At 45.8% G+C, this 6,812-nt stretch overlaps 1 protein-coding gene across 1 annotated transcript in view; it reads right to left on the reverse strand.

The window, feature by feature from the left end:
• The window catches only part of CTNNA1 (catenin alpha 1), an 88,992-nt gene extending 87,849 nt beyond the window's left edge, over positions 1-1,143 (reverse strand). The window contains exon 1 of the mRNA XM_020788057.3: positions 708-1,143. The gene's annotated coding sequence lies outside the window, so the exon portion shown is untranslated. The remainder of the gene's footprint in view (positions 1-707) is intronic.
• Between the last annotated feature and the right edge of the window lie 5,669 nt (positions 1,144-6,812).

Below are 6,812 nucleotides of genomic sequence, written 5' to 3' on the forward strand. Positions count from 1 at the left end.
TTCCTCCGGCTACCCGGAGAGACACACACCCCTTCTCCCAAACAGGGCTCCCCGCCAGCATCTAAACATACACACACAGACCAGACCCTCAAATAAAGGGAAAAAGACACAAGAGAGAAAAAGAACAAAAGTTGGAAGAGCCTCCAAAAAGTGAGGGAAGAGAGGAGGAAAAAAAAAAGACGAGTAGAAAAGTAAGAAGGGGCCCTCTTACAGCCCAAGAGGTCCCGAGAAAGGGGGGGAGAGAGAGAGAAAAAGAGATTTCCCCCTCCCACACCTCTCTTCCTCATTCGCGTCGGCCTCCCTCCCCATTGAGAAGCGCTCACAAATCCCTGGAATGAGGACACCGCCCTACGAGGGAGGGAGGAGGCCTCAAGCGGCGGCGGCGACGGAGGAGGGAGGGAGGAAGGGAGAGGATTATATCCCGCCGCCGCCGCTCCCCGACCGGCTTTACAACCAGGCGGTTCGGTGTCCCACTTAAGAGGGGGAAGGGATTTGGGAGGGGGGGGGTTAAAGAAAGGAGAGGAGGGAGGTGTACGAGGAAGGGAAGAGCGCCCAGGAGGTTTTCCCCCGCCTCCCCCTCCGCCTGAGGCGACCCGTCGTGGCTCCGAAAGTTTCTTAACTAGGCCGAGCAGGGCGAAAGTCACGTCGACGACTCCCCTCACATACCCCAACCGCCGCCTCCGCTTCCTCCAAAGGGGAAAAGTTACCTGCGGCGGCGACGACCCCAGAGTCCGCCCCAGGCCCGGAGGTGGTTGGGACGAAGACTTGTTGTCGGTCGTTTCCCCTCAACCTGCTGGTGGTCAGTCGGCCGGTCAGTTTTTTAATGACGGCTCCCTCGCCTCGCCTGTTGGTTCTCGTCGCCGCCGCCGCCGCCTCGCCCCGTCCCGAGACTGAGAAGAAAACGAGGAAACGGAACTCTTCCGGGCACCTCCCGCTGCAGCTTTTCCTCGCTCTTCTGAGCACCGCCCTCCGGTTCTCGGCAGGCTCTTCCCAGCACCGCCCTCTACACGCTTCCCTTGGTTCTTCCAAAGTTCCCGGACGGCTCTTCTCCACGCCGCCCTCGGCTCTCCCCCGGACGGCTCTTCTGTCCACACACCGCGCCTCCCCCACCCTCGAGAGAAACAGCTCGGATAGGAAACGGCGCTTTCTCCCCCCACCCCGCTCGCTGCTTTTCCCGTTAGGTCTAAGAGTCAAGGGACTTTGCTAACTTGGGGGCGGCCGGTGGAGGAGGCAGGAAAAACAGGGGGAGAAGAAGCAGTTGCCGCAACAGCCGCAGCGTGGAGAGGGGCGGGGCGAGAGGAGGGAGGGGGGAGTTTCAGGTGAGAGAGGGAGCGGGGATTTGTGTGGGCCGAGGGGAAACTTCCTGAGTCGTCTTTTATTTATTTATTTATTTTTAATAAGGGAGGGGATCGTGTGTATCTCGTAACTTCACGTCCAAGGATGTTTGTGTCCCATTTTACCATATAAGGTCCGGACGCTCTCCTTCGGTCGAAGTATTTGAGAAAGAGTCCACCGGAATTCCTCATTTCCTGAGAAAAGGGCATCATCCGATTAAGCTGAGCAGAGCCTTGGGCATCAAACGTCGAAGCGGCCCTCACCTGTAATATACCTGGCCTGAATAAAATGTCAGTTCGTGTATAAAAACAACCCTTTGTCCTCTGTGTATTTATTTCAGATACTTACACCTCACTGAACTATTTGAAGAAGGATCTCAAGCTCAAGTGTTCAGCCAGGGTGAAAATTATCAGTAAACTGGAACTAACTGCATGTCATAAGTGTAATAGATAGTGGAACAGGAGACCTTCAGGGGATCAATTAAATTCAAAATCATTGTTTTGTTTTTATTTTGTTTGTATGTACTGCTCAACACATTGATTTTTGTTATTTTATTTATATTAATAATTTTTATACAATATTGAGGTTTCTTCCAATGAGAGCAAAGTATATGTACTGTAGGTCTCTAAGTTCACCGTGGCTGATATCCTATTTAGTACATTATTCGAGTTGCAACTTACCACACTAAGCAACAGAATTTCAACAAATAACCCTTATTATTCATTCATTCATTCGATTTATATCCCGCCCATCTGGTATATTCTACCACTCTTATCAGGTCAGAGTGAAAGATTGTGATTACCTGAAACTCACCAGTTGAGTTTCATGGCTACGTAAGGACTCCAACCTGATCTGCAGAGTCCTTATTCAGTGCTTCAACTGAATGTGATTTGGTTTGTTGGTTGATGTGTGCGACCCCTGTGTTGGCGCAGAAAGGAGAGTCAGAGGCTGGTCTTTATTCTTAACACAGCTTGATTTATTACTGAACAAACTTAACTCCACGTGTTCAAACAGGTCCATTAAAGTATGTTCAGGTAATAAATGGTAACTTCGCACCTTAACATCTGGTGTCTCAATACTGAGGGGCCGGACCAAACTGCTCCCTGTCGGTCATGGGCCTCCGTGATGTGCTCCTCACCACACACACGGTCCCACAGCAGGGGTGTCTCGCCCAGTCCCCCTCTCGTTGAGGCTGGAGTAAAGAGGGACTGGGACAGATCACCCTCCTCCCCCCCATGCTGGTTGCGCGGATATACTACTACCGTCCATTCCAAAGGCTCTAAGTCTTCCCCTCGCGCAAGTTAAGTGCTCCTCCAACTTGGAGGTTAGGGAATTCCTTAAGAAGTGTGGCAAATCTTTCCTGCCCAGCACTCCATTCGGTTTGTACTCTGCGGTCTCTCCTTTCTGGTGTCACGCCCGTTATGATTCTAAAACTTTGCGAGCCCTTTTCCTCCTTTATATCTCCCTCCCACACAATCAAGTCTAACTCCTCCCCCTTTTCATCAGCTAAGCACACCTCCAACGACTCCCTCTCTACTCCTGTCTCCTGTTCTATTTCCACCAATATGCCCTCTATACATCCGTGTCCTTCCTCTGTTCTCTGCTCCATGGAGGACGGCACACTGGTCCTCTTTCTTTCATACTGAACCACACTGCTCTGTGGAAAAAATTGTGTTTTTCCTTCTTGCTATAAAAGCAGCAATGATGGGGCGAAGTAGACCTTGGTTAGGAGAGCTGTCTATAATCACCTATCCCATCCTGCCAACTCACCATGCCTCAGGTGCTGCAGGGGGACACAGATAAGTGTTTCTGGTGGTTGTCATGGCTTCACTGCATGAATCCTTCATGAGGATGAGCTGGACTGCCCACCCACTGACCCACCCGCTCAAAAGAACTGACACAGAAGAACTGCTGGAGGAAGGCAGCTCTGGGTCTGTCAAAAGAGGCTGAATTCCCTCCCCGTCCACAGGAATGCCTTAGAATAAAATCACAAGCCCAGTTGGAAGGCCTCCTTCATGTTTTCAGTGGTCCAGTGAAGGTATCACCTGCTTCAGAGCAGAGTTACCTTCTGGAATAGGAGACCGACAGGTCAAATCCTGAACACTTCCCAGTTGTGCAAGTGCCTGCAGCTGAGTGCCAAGGGGAGGACCCTCCAGCAGCTCAGATATATAAACCTTATTCTGTGATGGGGATTTTATGAGAGATGGACTTCTCTTCTTGTGCCAGATTTTGTCCGCTGTGTATCCTGACCTCTGTTAGGGTGTGCTTGCTGTGTCTGATATTTGGACTGTCTGTGTCTACTTGGGCTGTTCCTATGTGTTTTCTGGCATGACGAGCTGCACCGAAGACAGTCTGGAAGTCTTTTATCCGTTCATGGGTATATCTCTCATTAAAAAGTTGGCATGCCCGAAAGCTGACAGTCTTAGCCTATCACACAATAACTACTTTGTGTATCTATCTGTGTGCTATGAAGTTTAGTTTGTAATGGAAACTAGGAGTGAATTCTAAAACCGGCCAAGCTGTGTATGGAATAGAGTGCTAGGTCATTAAGAGTGCTGTAACATTTTCACACCAGTGATTCAGGTTTGAATTTGAGAGAAAGGCAGTCAAGCAAATGCATCTATGCTTGTGCAATAGAAGTTTAATTTACTGCTTTCCGTCTCTCAGTTTCTGCCTCCTGCCATGGATACATTTTCTATATTTAATGCTGTATTCCACTGTGAAAGATATATATTCTCTCCTTGTAGTAGTACGTCTGTTCAGAAAATGGAATACTGTTGTCCACACATTCTAAATACTATTTGCTTTAAAAACACCCAATGTGCATGTGCTGTCAGTTTTACCAGTTAAAAGATTTTCCAGGTCTTCATTAACCATTCAGTTTTAAAGTTATAACACAATCATGCATATCTACAGTTGCATTGGGTAAGTCTCACTTATTGCTCAATAAACATGTTGAGGTTTGTAATAAAATCCTACACCAAGTAAGCCATATTAGGTGAAATCCTGTTGCTTATTGTAGTAGCAGCAGCATTAGAGTAAGCCCATTAATCACTGGAGATTTGGTAAGTGAATTCCTTCATAAGTTCCACTGATTCAAATGGGCCTACTCTGGTCATAACTTTAGCATAGTACATTGCAAATAGAGTAGACCTAATGAAACCTATCCATTTTGAAGGAAATCAACCCCAAGTGCTCACTGGAAGGACAGATCCTGAAGCTGAGGCTCCAATACTTTGGCCATCTGATGAGAAGAGAAGACTCCCTGGAAAAAACCCTGATGTTGGGAAAGTGTGAAGGCAAGAGGAGAAGGGGACGACAGAGGACGAGATGGTTGGACAATGTCACTGAAGCTACCAGCATGAATTTGACCCAACTCCGGGAGGCAGTGGAAGACAAGAGGGCCTGGCATGCTCTGGTCCATGGGGTCACAAAGAGTCAGACACGATTTAATGACTAAAGGACAACAACAACAATGAATCAGTGAAACTTATGGAGGAATTGACTGACCAAATTCCCATTGATTCAATGGGCCTACTCTAATGTTATTTACTACATTTAGCAACAAGATTTCAGCAACTGTGTGCAATGAGGCTTACTCCCAAGAAAGAGTGCATATTGTTTCACTTTATTTGTGGTAAGAATTAGCCAACTTGCTTAGATTTCTTTATAGAGAAAAAACTGAGATTAAAAAAAGTTAAAATGTGATTGAAATGGAAACCGATTTTTCATGTTGTTAATGCTTTTCTTTTCTTTTTTTTTAAATCTTAGTTTGGATGCTTTTGTGTTCTATATATGTTAGTAATGAATGAAAAGCATTATTTCTTATCTGGCAGGAAATAAGAGGGTTCCAGAACTTTATGCATTGCTTGCACAAAATGGCCCTCAATGTTAAGAAGAGTTTATAATTAAATTTGACTACATACAAGATAATTTTGGTTTTCAACTTTTTCTGAGGATTTAGTAAACTTCACAACTTTATTTATATTTTGAATGGGAAGACGTTTAAAAAATTCAAATGAAGATGAAAATAACACTAAACAATTTCCCATTTTTAATGGGGACAGCTTTGGTTGCCTTCATGGATGACCTACGCCAGAAACTGTATAGGGAGAGTATGTTCCTGTTGGTTCTGTTGGACTTCTCAGCAGTTTTCATTATCATTGACCATGAAATCCTCCTGAGCTGTCATTCTGGGATAGAATTTGGAGGCACCATTTTACAGTAGCTCTGATCCTTCCTGGAGGGAAGACCCCAGAGGGTGGTGGTGCTGGAGGACTCCTGTTTGATATCCTGGCTGTTTCAGTTCTGGATCAGTCTCTGGTGTCAGTAATGGACTGGAAGAGGTGAATAAACTGAAACTTAATCCAGTCAAGACAGCTGGTCCTCAGCCACATGCCAGATCAAAGAATTCAGCCTGTCCTGGATTGGGGTTACACTCCCTCCAAAAACACAGGTGTGCAGCTTGGGGATGCTCCTGCATTCCTCTCTGAACTTGGATGCCTAGATTTAAATGATGGCAAGGAGTGTATTAGCACAATTAAAACTAGTGCATCAGCTGCTCATGTACCTGGGGTGGTTCAGATCTGGCCATGGTGACACATGCCTTAGTTACCTCTTGGTTGGATTAGTTTAACATGCACTATGTGAGGTTGCCTTTGGAAAGTGTTTGGAAACATCAATGAGTCCAAAACACTGCAGCCAGATTGTTAATGGAGGTTGGTTATAAGGATCACACAACACCTCTTCCCCCCGCCCCCCGTCCCCATTAGCACCACTGGCTGCCAATCTGTTTCTGGGCACAATTCAAAGCGCTGCATTTAACCTATAAAACACTAAACAGTGTGGGTATAAGCTATCTAAAAGAATGGATCTCCCTCTATGAGCCTGCCCAGGCATTAAGATCATCAGTGGATGTTCTTGGTCCCATCACTCTCACTGGCGCATTTGGTGGGGACACAAGAGATCACCTTCTCTGTTGCTTCTCCCAGACTCTGGAACTCCTTCCCACAGGAGGCCAGGCTGGCCCCATCTTCGCCGTCCTGCAAGCAGGCAAAGACCTTTCCCTTCAGCCAGGCTTTTTCCTACTGACTGGCTGTTTATGAGAGTTTTTTTTTAAATGTGATGGTTTGTATTTTTGTTGCTTTTAAATCTGTTTTAGTGATGCTTTTACCTAACATTTTTGATATAATGTTTATTTAATTCTTTTAAATATTTGAATAACTTGCCATATATAGCTTTTAAATTTTTTAATGATGTAAGCTATCTTGGGTTCTTTTTAAGGAGAAAGTAAAATATTTTCAAAAATAAACAAATACAAGAAGATGCTCTGTTTGCTGAGGATGGCGTCTGTTACCTCTTCATTTCCCCATGCTTGTTGGAAACAAGTTTTGTTCACTCAGTATTATTTATTTATTTATTTATTTGATTTTTATACTGTCCATCTGGCAGCCAAGGCCACCCTGAATGTGCTCAAT

Source organism: Pogona vitticeps, chromosome 1 (genome assembly GCF_051106095.1).
Source record: "Pogona vitticeps strain Pit_001003342236 chromosome 1, PviZW2.1, whole genome shotgun sequence".
Lineage (NCBI taxonomy): Eukaryota > Metazoa > Chordata > Lepidosauria > Squamata > Agamidae > Pogona > Pogona vitticeps.